Source organism: Hylobates moloch, unplaced genomic scaffold, assembly GCF_009828535.3.
Source record: "Hylobates moloch isolate HMO894 unplaced genomic scaffold, HMol_V3 SCAFFOLD_18, whole genome shotgun sequence".
Lineage (NCBI taxonomy): Eukaryota > Metazoa > Chordata > Mammalia > Primates > Hylobatidae > Hylobates > Hylobates moloch.
The window spans coordinates 5,331,409-5,347,199 of record NW_026652293.1 but is presented as its reverse complement, the minus strand read 5'-3'; the positions used below and the strand labels follow the sequence as shown (position 1 = coordinate 5,347,199).

The 15,791-nt window shown below is 36.9% G+C and overlaps 1 long non-coding RNA gene across 1 annotated transcript; it reads left to right on the top strand.

Annotated features, from left to right (window-relative positions):
* Positions 1 to 10,480: 10,480 nt before the first annotated feature.
* On the top strand, positions 10,481 to 14,971 carry LOC116457582 (uncharacterized). Its single transcript, XR_004245049.1, has 4 exons — positions 10,481 to 10,527; positions 10,935 to 11,069; positions 11,604 to 11,860; positions 14,885 to 14,971. It is a non-coding gene; the product is annotated as an uncharacterized LOC116457582 (long non-coding RNA).
* The last annotated feature ends 820 nt before the right edge of the window (positions 14,972 to 15,791 follow it).

Genomic DNA, 15,791 nt, shown 5'->3' with positions numbered 1-15,791 from the left:
AGTGAGAAGTAATAAGGGATCTTTAAGAGTAGGGAGGATTCATTGAAGGTCCTGGATGGATTTCTCCGGAGTCCCTTTTAGGAAGTTATGGCCTCAGGCCTCTGCTTCTCTGGCTATGCTGACATGTTTTTGTTCACAATAGAAAATTGTCCTGGTATTATCTATGCCCTGTCCTTATGATTTCAGCATCTGGTCTGGACTCTCCATCTCCCATTCCTTCTTTAGCCCATCTGCTCTTATTTCCCAGCAATTTAACCTATTCATTTCCTCTTCTTTGCTTCTCTTGTTCATTCTAGTTTCATCTCTGGCTTGACTCTCTTTGAATTTCTTTCTCACCTTCTAGCCAGGGACTAAGTTCCAATGTCTCCGTGCAACTCTATCACGTTGCCCATAGGGCAAGGGGCTTCTGTGCTCAGCCATTTCTTTGATAATCATAGTCAGGCATATGTTGGTTAGAGTAATCTCTGATAGCAAAAAGCTAAACCTTCACTCATTACCATTTGCTGGTAGAAGTTGAAAGGTGATGACCTTTTGGGAAAGGAATTCGGGATTATATATGAAGTTTTATTAAAATTATGACAACCTTTGGCCTAAGACTTCTACATTTAAGACTGCACCTTAATACATTGTTTCTTAATAAATAACTATTTTACTAACACATAATCTAAAATAACGCAAGTGTCTAAACATGATTAAACTTTTGAGCATAGTTAAGTAAACTTTTTGAAATATAATGTAGCCTTTAAACATGTACTGCATAAATATTTCTTTAATGAAGGAATAACACTAAAGGTTGTAAAAGAGGTCAGCTGTTCATACCTGATTTATTCCTTTTCAGTCTCCTATTGAAATAGCCATGAAAAGGCAGAAAACACAGTCTGAACGACACCAGAAACTAATGAAATCATTCAATGATAGCATTCAAACTAAAGTGAGTTTCATGAAGGAAATATTCTGGGAGGGAGAGTGTCTGAACAAGATAGAAAAATCATTCAGACACATGAAACGAAACAACTACATTACACCTACACTTGGGATATGGAGCCCAGGCTACAACCAGATAGCTTGATCATTCTTCCTCCTGCTATAAGAGAATGGATTTTTTGTTTGTTTGTTTTTGTTTTTTTTTGAGACAGAGTTTCGCTCTGTCGCCCAGGCTGGAGCAGCATGATCTCGATCTCGGCTCACTGCAAGCTCCGCCTCCCAGGTTCACGCCATTCTCCTGCCTCAGCCTCCCAAGTAGCTGGGACTACAGGCGCCCGCCACCACACCCAGCTAGTTTTTTGTATTTTTTAGTAGAGATGGGGTTTCACCGTGTTAGCCGGGATGGTCTCGATCTCCTGACCTCTTGATTCGCCTGCCTCGGCCTCCCAAAGTGCTGGGATTACAGGCGTGAGCCACCACACCTGGCCAAGAACGGATTTTTGAGACACATAAAGATACTACTTCCATTGAAGCTCCTCTCATCAGTAATTATTTTATTTCCAACTTCTAACTTTCAGCAATATAAAACTACTATAGCTGAAAGAGGGGCTTATGAACTGTGGCAGTGAAATATATTTTTACATAGGTAAAAGCTCAAAAACTATCCCACCCGTGTATTCTTCCTGAAAAGGTTATTCTAAGGTACAGTCTAGCTGACAGATACTGTGAAGCAAGTGTGGGAACTCAAGAAAGATGAAGTTGGAGTAGAAAAGGATTGCAAGTACAATTCTATCAGTTCACATGCATAGTTATGTTGAAATATTTAATTATTGTTTTAAAAAAGTGCTAAAGTAAAAATAATCTGGAAAGTGATATACACTAAAAATAATATCTAGTTTTATAACTTTATATTATGTTATAAAGATTGTGTAATGGTGAGCAGAAAGAAGTAAAATTGTACTATATTCCTTACTTTACATTAATATGGGCTAGCTTTTATCAAAACTATTAGAATTATGAGAACAAAGTGATAAAAACATGTTTGACAATTCAAGAATATAAAAATGGACACAAATTTTAAATAATATAATGAATAAAAAATTAATAAGGACTTTAATCGCTGTCAATCAGACTTTAGTCTATAAAATTAATCACTTTAACTTAATCACTAATCACAAATTAGTACCCCTTTCCAAGTGTCCATGCAACATTTACAAAAATTGGCCATACACTACTTTAAAAAGAATGCCAATAAATTGAAAAGGACTTATACCAAATGTTATTTCAGCATTTATTTTCTCTTGTCAGCCTCTGTAACCCATATCCAAGTAAAATCACACCCACTGATGATCTTCTGAAACTCAAAGGACATATCTTGCCTCATTTCTATACCTGCCATGATTCCCAACATTTATGGCTTGAGAAGCTTTGAGTATGGACACAATTTTGTTAAGAAGAATAAATCAGAATATCCATTAAGAATGTAGAAAGTTGTAAAGAAAGTTGCTTCCAACCTAATAAGAAGAAAAAGTAGACAATCTACAAAATCACAACTTTTCTTGAACCCATCAGAGAGTTGACATGGCAGGGAAACCAGTTAGTCTGAACTCTAAAGAAAAACAGGCACCTTTTGGCAGATGCAGGATACAAGACCTGGCTTATTTGGGGCAGAGGACAGAGGACTGAAAGAATGTGTGGTACAGCCATGAAAACAAATAAGATTTCTAAGATTTCAGCTAAAATTTTAACAAATGGCTAAAATCAGAGTGTGAGCTAGTGTGAGAGCATAGAGCCATAGATATGAGGGAGTTTCTAACTATTTGAAGTTTCTTTGTTTTTATTTTATTTTTTTGAGATGGAGTCTCATCCTGTCACCCAGGCTGGAGTTGGTGGTGTGATCTCAGCTCACTGCGACCTCCACCTCCTGGGTTCAAGCAATTCTGCTGCCTCAGCCTCCCAGGTAGTTGGGATTACAGGCGTGTGTCACCATGCCCGGCTAATTTTCGTATTTTTAGTAGACAGGGTTTCCCCATGTTGGTCAGGCTGGTCTTGAACTCCTGACCTTGTGATCCGCCAGCCTTGGCCTCCCAAAGTGCTGGGATTACATGAAGTCTCTTTATTAACCTCATGGGGGGTTCATTAGAAAGACTGGGAGCAGGGCATCCTATCTCAAAAAAAACTATTGTATTGCAGGCTTGGGGAAGGGGAGCAGCCATTGCTGCAGGAAAGAGGAAAGACAACAGAGCTCTGCCCAGGTCCTTCTCCCCCAGGGAAAAATAAGCTTATGTCACTAGGGGATGGCTGGCAAATACTATCATTCTGAAGTGAAGACCTATTGAGGCTAGAAGAAAATAGAAAAAATGCCTACCCTTAGAGGAAAGACAGGAAACCATCCTGGGCCCAGATCACTGGAGATCTACCACTAGGGGAGGAGAGGGATCACTGAGAAAGTCCACCCCTGGAAGCCAGGAATGCTGGGCTTGCCCCAAACTGAGGCTGAACAGAGGTGATAGAGAATAACCTTCCAGCCCCCACCACACCTAGGCTATCAAGCATCAAATAAGAACAAGTAACAACAATTTACTGTGTGAAGGGACAAGATCATAGAAAAAGACCCTCTTCGAGGTATAGATTCATAGAGAAAACCTAAAGCTGAAGGCCATACAGGAATATTGAAAAAAATCCACCAGCAGCCCAGACCTCACACTAAGTACAAGGAAATATTAGAGGAATTTGAAGCCAGTGTTATACTGAGGGTAACTTTTACCATGAAACTGAAATCTTGACTAGCTCAACAGATGACTAAATTGACTTAACTCTGCACACTAAAAGTCTAGCAGAAGTGTTCCATTTCCAGGCACAAATATCATTTGACTCAGTCTCAAGTGTTCTGTACTCAATGTCTGGCTTTTGACCCAGATTTACAACACAGAGTAAAACAAAACAAAGCAAAACAACAACAACAAAAACACTGTCAAGAGGCACAGCAATCAACAGAACCACACATAGAGATATATGATTCATATAATGGAACTATTAGAGAAATAATTTAAAACAATTCTAATTAATATGTTAAAGAAAATAGTAGAAAAGGAGGACAACATGCATAAACAGATGGAAAAATTTCAGCAGCAAGATGAAAATATAACAAGGAATCAAATAAAAACACTAAAATAATATTAATAAAAACGGTAAGAGTAAAGAATGCCTTCTATACTTGTCAGTACTTACAGGCCATTTGATTTTTTTCTCCAGCATGCCTATCAGTACTCTAGGCTGGAGGAAAAAATCGAATAGCTTAATAGGAATTACCTAAACTAAAACATAAAGATTTAAAAAAAAAAGAAAAGAATGTGTGAGAAACAGAACATTCAGGAGCTGTGAGAAAGTATCCAATTGTCCGATATGCATGCAATTGGGCTTCCAGAAAGAAAAGAGAGAGACCACTGAAAACAGAAGAAAAATTTAAAAGACAACGGCTTACAATTTTTCAAAATTAATAACATACGTCATACCACAGATTCAAGTTCAGAGAATATTAACATTATCAAAAACAAACAAGAAGCCTAAATGTCTTATAGTCAAACTAAAGAGAGAATCTGGAAGGCATCCAGAGGGGGAAAAAAGGCATATAACATACAGGGGACAAATATAAGAATACATCAGATTTTTTTCATCAGAAATTACACAAGTCAAGTGACATCTTTAAAATGCTGGGAAAAAAAATTTTTTTTTAAACTGTCAACACAGGACTTTATAAAGGTGAAAACATCTTTCAAAAATGAAAGTAAAATAAGGATTGTTCAGGCAATCAAAAATTGAAAAATAAGTTGCCAACTAAAATGTACAATAAGAAAAGTTAAACGAATTTCTTTAGGCAGAAGGAATATCATACCAGACAAAAAATTAAATCTACACAAAGGAATGAATAATGTTAGAAATTATAAAAGTGAAGAGTTATACACTGAGAGATGTTAAGTTTATTACATGTCACTTTTACCTCAATTTTTAAAACATGCTTTATTACTGATGACACTAACTTTGATTATTTGGTATTACGGGCAGAATTATGTTCTCACCCCAGAATTCATATGTGGAGATCCTAAACCCCAGTAGCTCAGAATGTGACTGCAGTTGGAGGTAGAGTCTTCAGAAAGGCAATTAGGCTAAAATGAAGTCATTCGGGTGAACCCTAATTCAATATGACTGGCATCCTTATGAGAAGAGGAAATTAGGACACAGACAACAGAGAAAAAAACATGTGAAGGGACAGGAAAAAGACAGACAGCTACAAGCCAAGGAGAGTCCTCAGAAGAAACTAGCCTTGCTGATACCTAGATCTTGGTTCTAGCTTCTAGGATTCTTAGAAAAAAAATTATGTTGTTTAAGTCATCCAGTTTGTGGACTTTGTTATGGTAGGTCCTAGCAAACTAATACACATACATGTAAAGGGGTGATTGCCAGGTTTCTCTACATTTATTATTTTTCCATTTGTAGTTATGAGTATCATGTAGAGAGATACTTCAAAACTATGTAAATATCTGTATCATACTTTTGCCCGTGATCCAAAGCCAGATCCTACTACGCAATGGACTCCAGAAATAATAATGTTTGTACATAAATGAAGATTTGACTTCCTATATCAATGTTTCTTGCTTGCAACAGCTTTCCAGCATCAGTGCCCTTCTACTAAACCCAACTCCTACTTCACCCTAACACCATGTTCAAGGAAAACTAAGGGTGAATAGGCCTGCACTGCTGCCTGGCTAGGAGAGAGTTCAACCCTTATGAGGGAAAAAGTTAATACTCTGATGGGCCGTTATAACTTCAAACACTCTGTAGAAGTAAATGAATATAACTGATATCTAATTGTTCCTTTCACTACTGCAAATAGGTCTGGTATTCTCTGAAGCACATCTCAATATTTTTCTGCACTTCCAGATTTTGATTCAGATATTTTCATTCTCTTTCAGTTTATCTAGTATAAATCTTATACTGTTATTTGCTATCACTTTAGCCTAACCTATGCCAGAAAACATTTACTAAATATGACCATTTATTCTAGAGAGAGATAAGCTAATATAGCTTGTATGCTATGTGTATCAGTTCTCTTTTTTTCCACTGAGACAGCATAAGAATGAGGAAGTGTTTTACTTTTTAAGGATTGTGGTTGAGCAACAGAAAGAAAGTACTATCATAGCTGTGAGACTTTGTAATATATGAACAACGTAGGACAATACAGATAAAAAAGTGTTTCAATCAGAATTGAACCAGGAGTCACATATTTGAGTTCCAGCATTAACTTCATCATTATTAATTGTTGGACAAATCACTACACCCCTCTAAGCCTCAGTTTCCAATCCATAAAACAGGAAAAGTAATAGCTGCGTTTGCTTTCCTGTAAAATATGTGATGGGAAGAGAAGGATCTACATCATGCCCAAGGTGGTTTCAGAGACCAAAATAATGTCCCAGCAGTGCTTGGAAAACAGTTCAGTGCCATATTTTTTAAATATTTAATTTTTACAGGTATATAATGGCACATTATGAGGTATGTAAGATATTTTGCTATAGGCATACAATGTGTAATAATCACATCAGGGTAAATGAGGTATCCATCACCTCAAGCACTTATTTCTCTGTGTTACAAACATTCAAATTATATTCTTTTAGTTATTTTCAAATGTATAACAAATTAGTGTTGATTTTAATCACCCTGTTGTGTTATAAAATACTAGATTTTATTCATACTATCTAACTGTATTTTTGTACTCATATACTAGTTCAGTGCTATTTAAATGAAAGAGTTTTCCGTGTGAATTGTTGTTGCTGTTTTTGAAATAGAAAGCAGGGTCTCACTGGTGTATAACCCAGCTTAGGGTCAGGACATGGATTCAGGCTTTTCTTTGTCTCTTCTAATATCAGAATTCAAGAGGAGATAAGAGTCCCAGTACCTAAAAGAGACCCTGCCTTCTTCTATTTCCCTGTTCCCAGCCCACAGCCTCCAGTTCACACACCAATGCTACACGATTTTTTTTTCTCCCCAGGGGCACAGTGGACAGTGACTATAGGGGTCCCCTCCCCAACTTCATGAAGCATAACTCATTCTTGGGTGGGCTATTTTCCTCCCTGACCATTAAGCCTGATATCACAAACAAACACAATTTGTAATTAACTTAAAAGCTAAAATCTTTAAACCAAGCAAGAAGCAGTGAAGATGCTCAGGATTAAAATGATTTGTGTTAACAGTTCCCCTACTCAATTAGCCCTGTTAGGTTGTAGTTACCACCTAATAAAAGTTGAAAGCAAGGGCTTTCCTAACACTGCATTGACTTTCAGCCCAGCAGGAAAAGGCATCTTTCAGCTGGGAAGCTACTGAGTTACAGCGGTTGCTTTGGGTAATGTTATTCTAATACATTCTAACTCAGAGATGTTAGCTATCTTATGCTAAAAAAAAAGTTATAAGAGGATATTTAAGAAGTCTATAAATCAGTATTCATTGTGGCACTAAAGATGCTAATTTTTAAGGAGGATAATGTATGGCATTTTGCTAGAATTCTATATGACCATTTTACTGCAGCAGAGTTGTGGAGATAAAAAGAGTTGTTGCATTCATTGACTCTAACTCTCATTTATGAAGGGAAATGCACTTGCATATCTTTTACCAGAGGAAATGTAATTGTTATTCATGTTGAGAAAGAGGTTTATTAGCAAATTTATCATAAAGATTCAGATAGAAATAAAGGCACTTGGGTTATTACAAGATATTAATTATGAATGTCAGCCAACTACAGTAGTAGCTTTCTTTATGGTATAAGGTGCAAAATTATCTGCTGATTTGGTGGCTGCTTACAAACACAGCAGCTTTGGTCTGAGTTCAAGATTTTCATCACATGTATAAATACCCATACAGTGTTCAGATTATGTCTGTATGTTTCTAAGTATGAGGGATCCATAGCCAAGATTCCCTAATTATAAGCTGTTCCATAAAGTTCCTTGTTTTTGTTTTCCTTCTAAGTGACAATAGCATTTTAGAGTGACTATTCACATTTATTCATTCAGCAGGCATTTATTGAGTGATTTCTGTTTCTAGGAACTCTGTTTAGATCTGGGAATAAATTTATTAACAACAGAGACACAGTTTTAGCCCTCATAAAGCAGGAAAGACAGACAAGAAAATTGCAACATGCTGTGTTACATAGTATGATATGGATGTGCAGAGCACTAGAAAGATTCTAGAAGGGGCATCAGACACAGGTTTGGGGGTGGTCAGAAAAGGTTTCAAGGAGGATCTACATGTAAGCTGAGACATAAAGGGTAGATAATAATTGGTTAGGCAAAGAGAGAGTAGAAAACTATTTTAGGTGGGTATTAAAATGTGAAGAAGGGTCTGAAGGGCAGAGAGAGTCAAGCAGCAGCTTAAAAACTGAGGTTCAATATGTTGGGAGCATCGCGTTTGAGTACAGGGCTGGGAAGAAATGAGACTGATGGAGATAGGCAGGAGTTGGTCTAATAAGAGAGTACATATCCTGTTAGGCAGTCTGTGTTCCATCCTATGAGTCTGAAAGGTTTTAAGCAGGGTAGTGAAATGGTCAGATTAGCTGCAATGTGGGAAATGGATTGGAATGTGACAAAACTAGAAGTAGTTAGGAGGCTATTGCAATAACCCAGATGCAAGTGGGAAATTTTGTGGCATAAAAGATTATGGCTTTTATTTTCTGCATGAATTGGAAAGAGAATATCTGAGAATGAGATGAAAGGAGAGGTGGTGTTCAAAGATTTGAGAATAGTAGGGAACAAATTCTAACTAGGGAAACAGAAGGATTGCTAGGCAGTCCTGAGGGTCCCCCTGGTGATGCAGAACATAAATTTATAGTGGCATCTGTATCATTGCATGATTTTCTTCATGATACTCAAAAGTACATATGCAATATGTTGCTAGTGGGAAGCTGAACTCATGAATCAAAAGACAGGAGGAAGAGACGAACAACGGAATCAAACTGAATAAGTAGCTTAAAAAAATACAAAATGGGGCTAAATGATAGGAAGGAAATAGTGAGGTCCAGGATTCAAGACCTGAGATCAGACAACACGGAAGGTTTAAGAGGAGGGCCAGCTAAAGGAATGCATAAGGCATTGATCTATCACAAAGGTTAGCACATCACTGATGACTTAAATGCCACTGGAAATACACTAGATAGACAAAAATTTTAAATTTTAGGTTCTTTTCAGGGAGAATCCTAAATGAGTTTTGAACCTCTGCGAGTGAGAAGTCTGAAGGGTGAAAGGGATACCATCCATTTCTGCTTATTTCCTGTGTCTCTCCTTTGTCTTTTGGTCTCTTCCTGTCTGAGATGCTAATTATGGTTTACGAACTCTACAGGGCCAGGGCTGGTACAGCGAAAAAAAGATAAGGGAGCAAGAAAAGTCTTACTGGACTAGTACTATACTTAGATGACATTAGTGCTCTCTGAGCTTGGCAGATAGATAGGATGGATGGATGGATGGATGGATGGATGGATGGATGGATGGATAGATAGACGGATGTATAGATGGATGGATAGATAGACGGACAGACAGACAGACAGGAGAGATAGATGGATGGAAAGACGGATAGATGGATGGATGGATGGATGGATAGATAGATAGATAGATAGATAGATAGATAGATAGATAGATAGATAGATAGATAATTGAGAGAGAGAGATACATGTATATCTATATATAATACTGATTCCTTCTTCCATGGGATGCTCTGTGGAATTTTCAAATATACGTCCTCCCCATCACAACACTGAGGATCTCTTACCTCCAGTTCTCTTAACATAGTCAAATGTATCTCCTGTTGTTAGCCAATTATGATTCCTTCCCTTATCGGTGAACATCCAGAGGTACACATTCAACCTCTTACTGCAGAGATCTCATTGCACCTCCAGGAGTCTCCTGGGAAATATCACCTATTGTTCATGTGGCCATATCTAGTTCATGAGCAAATGCACAATCTGGGTTGGCTGTGATAGCCATGGAGGTGTTCTACTCAGATTTCCCTTAAAAGAAACTGCTGTGACTAGCATAGCTGAGCTGCTGCAATTTTGTGTTCATCGAGGAATTTATCCCAGGCCACGCTCTCCTGGGCTACTCCTGCACAAAGACTGAGCATGGCCGGGTTACTAGAAAACAACCAGTACTACCTGATGCAGGATTTGTCAAATAGGCAACCTCAGCTCAAGGGCTCTCCATCAGCCTCGCTGAGGCTTTCTCAAAACTAAACAGCAGCCTCAGCCTCTTCCTACTGAATTCTTCCATCTCTCTCTCCTTTCACAGGTATTAGACGTGGGGGAAGGCTCTTGTTCTCTGTTCCTTTGTCCTTCATAGGTGGTTCTTCCATAAATATCTTGCACATTTGAGCCCATCTTGGCATCTGCTTCTTGGAAGACTTTAATGCCACAGTTACTTCCCAACAGAAATTCTACTTATCCTTTAGAATTCACAGGCCCTACTGAATTCTTTTAGAATTCAATCCATTATGGACCTATTCTCCATACCAAACTCTACAAATAATCTTCTGTCTTAAGAGCACCCAGGATGTGTTTTCAATGGTATGGTAAGACATACAGACATGGAAATGACCATCATGGAGGAAGAAGTTCATTATACTCATAGATCGCAGACACAGGAGGCACAGTAGGCCATGCAGGGCCACAGGGAAACACTAGGGTTTGTCAGAGGCAGAGGGAATGAAGTCGAGAAGTGGCCAAGAGTCTTTACTGTGGTTTCTGCAGGAAAGAGCCATCAGGAAGGGTAAGCAGATTTAGGATTAACTAGTTTAAATGATTTCAGCAGGCTGGTGTGGAGACGCTGTAGCTATCTGGCCTAGGCATGATTAGGGCAGGGGAGTAGTGCCCCAGAAGATGAGAGCCTGATAAAGAAGGCACTTGAGGGCATGAGCTCTAGATTGGTGGGTTTGCATATGCAAGGCATGGTCCTAATTAAATTGTTTGCTACCTCTAGGAATTAGCTAGCCCTGGGAAAGACAGTCCCTCCAGAGTTAGCAAGACCCCAAGATGTCAAAGATAAAAATGCAAAAATTAAAACTCCATGATTAACACAACTTTGAAATCCTTCTCACTTGGCTTTACATGAGGGGTAAGTACTCTCCCACATCTATTCCATTATGTGCATGTGAGTAAGGGTGATGGTGGGGGAGAGAAGCTCACAGCATTTCAACAAATTATCTCTCTATAAAAGTCCTTTTCAATTCTTTTGGCCTCTGCAATCTCTTTTATAGACTGAATGTATAGGTAATAAAAATACGTTATTTTTTCCATGAAACTGATTCTTCTATGCAAATTCCACATATGTGGTCTAGAACTTTTCTTTGCTCTTGAGCCATACTTGACAGAGTCCCATTTTTATATCCTATTAACACAGCTTTACTCTTGATTTCCCTATATCAGGAATGCTGTTTTCCACTTCTTTGTCTGAAAATCTTGCCTATTTTCAAAGTTCCAACTAAAATGTCATTATATGTCTGAAGATTCCTTCAACTGCTCCAGCCAAATGTAATTTCACCTTCCTGCAAGTTCTCATAGATCTTTACTTCTCATTTTCATCTCTATATCAGCTTCTCTTAGTACTCGTACTGTTTGTAAGCTTGATTTTGTTTTGGTTTTGTATTAGGCAACATCATTGCAACAAGTCACACTTTGAGAACTCAGAGAATATGTTTGTTCTGAAAATCTGGGCATTATTGCCAACCCATGGTTGTCTCCATATGTCTTGGGAAAAATAGGAAAAGGATTTTTTGAGTTGGTGGTTAGAATCCAAGACACAAAGATTCAGGCTCTGGTGGAAAGATTACATAAGCTATTTTGGCTGACATAAAAGGTAAGAGCAAGAATGCAGAGGATTTCTATCAACATAAAGAAGAGTCAAAGGTATGCGACTTGTTTGAGTTCAACGATTCTGAAGCAGAGGTACTACAACTCCTTAGCATTTGCAAAAGCAAAGACTTGACAGTGAAAATTAATTGTCATAAAAATTTTTAAGGTAAAATAAAAAGAATAGTGGAACACTCATAAAGGCAAAATTGCTATTTTAAATTTATCCTAAAAGATATCAAATATTTTGTTAAAGATCTAGAAATTCAGATAATACATATAGGTGTAGTGAAGGAAAAAAAAGTCAATGCACTACAATTAGGAGTTTAGAAAGAGATCTAAGCATATCTGAGAACTTGATATATGATTAGAGAAGATATATAAAATCAGTTGGGATCGAAATGATGCTGAAACACTTGTCTTTTCATATAAAACATAAAATCAAATTAGATTTTCATTTCAACCAAACTCAAAAACAAACTCCAAATGTCTATATGAATTAAATGTGAAAAAATCTTTTAAAGTATTAGAATACAATATAAGAATAAATAGCAAAAGCTTGAAATAAGAAAGCATTCTTAACTACAATAATAAAATAAAAATCTTCAAAATGTAAAATTTCTGTGGAACAAAAGACACCATAAACAAAATTAAGTTATATCACAACCTAAGATAAAACATTTACGGCATATATAGCAGGCAAAACATTAATATTCAAAATATAATAACTTTACAAATCAATTTAGAAAAAGACAAATAGGAAAATGAATGAAAGATACAAAAAGGCAATTCATAGAAGATGAAGCCCAAAGAGAAGATAAATATTTAAAAAGTCCCACCTACCTTTAATCAGAATTAAAATACTAACAAGATACTCTTTAGCCCCCAGGTTGGCAAAGATATTTATGTCAAAGCTACCAAGCTTTGGCAGGGAAAAGGAAAAATGATAACTCTCAAACACTGCTGGTAAAAATATAAATTGGCACAACTGTTTTGAAGTACAGTTCAGAAATATCTAGTAAAATTGTATATTTGTATAACCTATGACCTGGAAATTCTACTTTTAAGTATACACCCCGGAGAAATTCTCCCTCATATGCAAAAGAAGCTATCTTCAAAGATAGTCATTGAAGCATTGTTGGTTGTAGCATAAAAAAGAACAAAACAAAAAGTAGAAAAAAAATATCCATTAGGCAAAGAAAAGATAAATAAAGTGGTATGGGACATATTAAACAGTAATTAAAAGAGATAAGGTAGATTATACCTATCTATCTATCTATATAAAATGACACAGATCTGCTCAACATAATATTGACAGAAAAAGCAAATTTCAGTATGATGTTTACTGTATGATACAAATTTTATAAATTAAAAATTCAGTATGATGCCATATATTTTTTATGAATAGATTCACATGCAGTTAAGGTTAAAAATATGGATTTGATACATACATATCATTATCACATTCACTGTCATGTTCATGATAGTGTTAACTTCTATAAGGAAAGGAAGGACATTGGAAGACAAGGAGAACTGAGAAGACTTTAATTTTAGTGGTGACATATTCTTTTAAAAATAAATTTCTTAATCAAATGTGAAAAATATTTTAGTGGTAAGCACATAAGTGTTATTGTATCATATGCAATTTTTTATATTTAACTTTTTAAAACAATAACTTCAAAAGCTAGGAAGAAAAAGGGAAAGAGGGAAGAAAATTAAAATAGCTTCTAGGGAAAATTGCAGAAAAGAGAAGTGGCTTAAGGATTGGAATCTATGTAAGAAAACTAGATAAAGATTTAGGCACAAATATCACTAAAATTTTCCTCGAGTTCTTGATTATTTCCAAGAGTAGTTGGTTATCTGCAGACATATCTAAACTGATTTCCTAAATGCATAGTTTGTGATTCACATATCTGTCTGTCACCCACAGCATCTAGCACAATGTTTTACACATAAAAGGTGATATCTAGAAGTATGTTGACTGAATCAAATAAATCACCTTCTCATCAGGTTTCCCAAAAGGTGAAAAGATAATTTCCCCAGTCACTTAGAGGATTAGTTGCCCTTCTTGAAAAAGAGAAAGACAACCAGGAGAACGGCCTGGAATGGTGGACATTTTCCCAGAATGCTTTGAGGAGTCCCCACCTGCATGACAGCTGCTCACACAATGGATCTTGTAGACAAATAAAGAAAATTAGCAAATGGGGAATGGGCCAAACCCTCTTCAATGAAAAGGGAGCAATAAAGATATCCTGTCTAACTCTTCCTGCCATAGATCAGTAACAAAATCTTATCTATGAATCACCAATCCTGGGTGGGAAATGCCAATCAACATTAATTTCGTGCTCTGAATGTCCTGGCAGGAGGGACAGGAGGCTATCCTGCTAAATCATATTTAAATTAGCCAAGGTGGGCAGCTGCCTCACAGATAATGCTGGTGGAGAACAATGCAAGACAGATGATTTACCAATTAAATGAATCAAGCTTCCCAAACACTGATGGCCTGAGGACTAGGGTGCCATGTGTTTCTGCCAGACACAGATCTGTTTCCATAACCAAATTAGGCTTCAGGTTTATAACTCATATGTCTAACCCTCCCTACTTTGTCTCCCGCCCCCTACACACATACAAAGTAGATTGCATGTTAATGAACAAAGCTCAGACTTTCTCCATTTCTCCACTTGTCAAAATCTCTTTCACCTTTGCAACCAACAGTAAATCACACGTTCTGCTTGAACAGGCACTCAGACAAAACCCCTGCCAAATGGCTATCACAGGATAAAGGTCTTTGTCAGAGCATAGGCATTGTGTTTTAAAAAGGGAAAGATAGCCCACGTGGAAGTAGGAAGGCTTGCTCTGGCTATCCTTTTAAAAATGCAATGTGTCAGGTGCAAACTAGAATTCAAAACTGAATTCAAGCACCAGCTTGCAAGGGAGAGCTAAGCCAATGAAAAGCTTAGGGGATTATGTAATAATAACAAATAACATTTAGGTAGAAAAGTTTGCAGTGTGCTTTATAGTATCTCTTGTTTAGTTTTCAGAAAAGTGTTTAATATTTTTATTATAATCTTTGTTTTGCAGATGGAGAATAAGAGAAGTTAAGTGGGTTTCCTAAGATCACATAATTAAGACTTATTAATAAAAAGTTTGATGTTCTTTCTATTGTAACATAGTGTCTCTCCAAAATGTTTTCTAATTCTGAAATTCTGTGAGTATAAATCTAAATAGCACGAAACAATGGAGAGGCTATTCAAGACCATTTATAGTTCCTATCACAAAAAAAGAAAGAATGAGAAGACAGGAGAGAGCAAAGAATAAAACAAAAATTGAAACAAAAAATAGAAACAGAAAAGAATAAAAAAGAAAACAGAGCATTAAAAATGCATTCAGAGATTAAGAGAGATTTGTTCACCTTGATTTTTGCTCAAAAAGGCAGTCACACGCCAATTCATTTCTTTGTCTTTTTTTTGTAGAGACATAAAAGGCACACAATGAAATCTTAATAAATATATTGGATGTTGCAGCATTAACTGATGAGCCAGACAATGTAAAGACCTCAGACTACCAAATGTTTTGAAAGACGAATAGCGAATGTGAAGCTGTGAACCAAAATAGATTTTTAGAATCCTTGAAAAAATAGAGCTAGAGAAAGTCTTTGAGACAATTGATTGCAAATATTTGAGTTTACAGCTGAGCAAATGGAGAAAAGAGAAGTGACACCTCAGTCCAACAAGTGGCAGAATCAGAACCAGACCCCAACCCTTGGGTCTTCTGTCCCTCCTGGCACCAAAGGCACCTATCATAAGTAACTTGAGTTTCAGAGCAGAAGGAAAAGACTACAATGTCCCAGGCACTGTTCCAGACACTTTTTAGGGGACTCCAAGACACCTTGTGTAATGCCTATTTTAAGTAGCTGGAAGATTCTATAGCATGGGAAACGCCCGCTGAAGGCAAAAGTAAACATTACCTATTGTGGTTCTGGAAAAGA